Here is a 215-nt window from a genome sequence, read left to right on the forward strand (position 1 = left end):
AAGCAGTGGTATCAACGCAGAGTACTGAGAGAGAGAGAGAGAGAGACATCCCTGATAAAAATACATCTGACGCTTTTGATTATCTCATTTTGAAATATTAGAAATCAATTTCTCTTCTTAAATATGGAATAAAAAAAAACGTTTAAAAAAACATTTAAAAAAATATCTCAACTATTGTGATACCAATCGTACTTTGCAAGTACTTGCACATAAAA

The sequence above is a fragment of the Polyergus mexicanus genome, unplaced genomic scaffold (genome assembly GCF_030449975.1).
Source record: "Polyergus mexicanus isolate NDT 795.1 unplaced genomic scaffold, iyPolMexi1.0 SCAF_2, whole genome shotgun sequence".
NCBI classification, from domain to species: domain Eukaryota; kingdom Metazoa; phylum Arthropoda; class Insecta; order Hymenoptera; family Formicidae; genus Polyergus; species Polyergus mexicanus.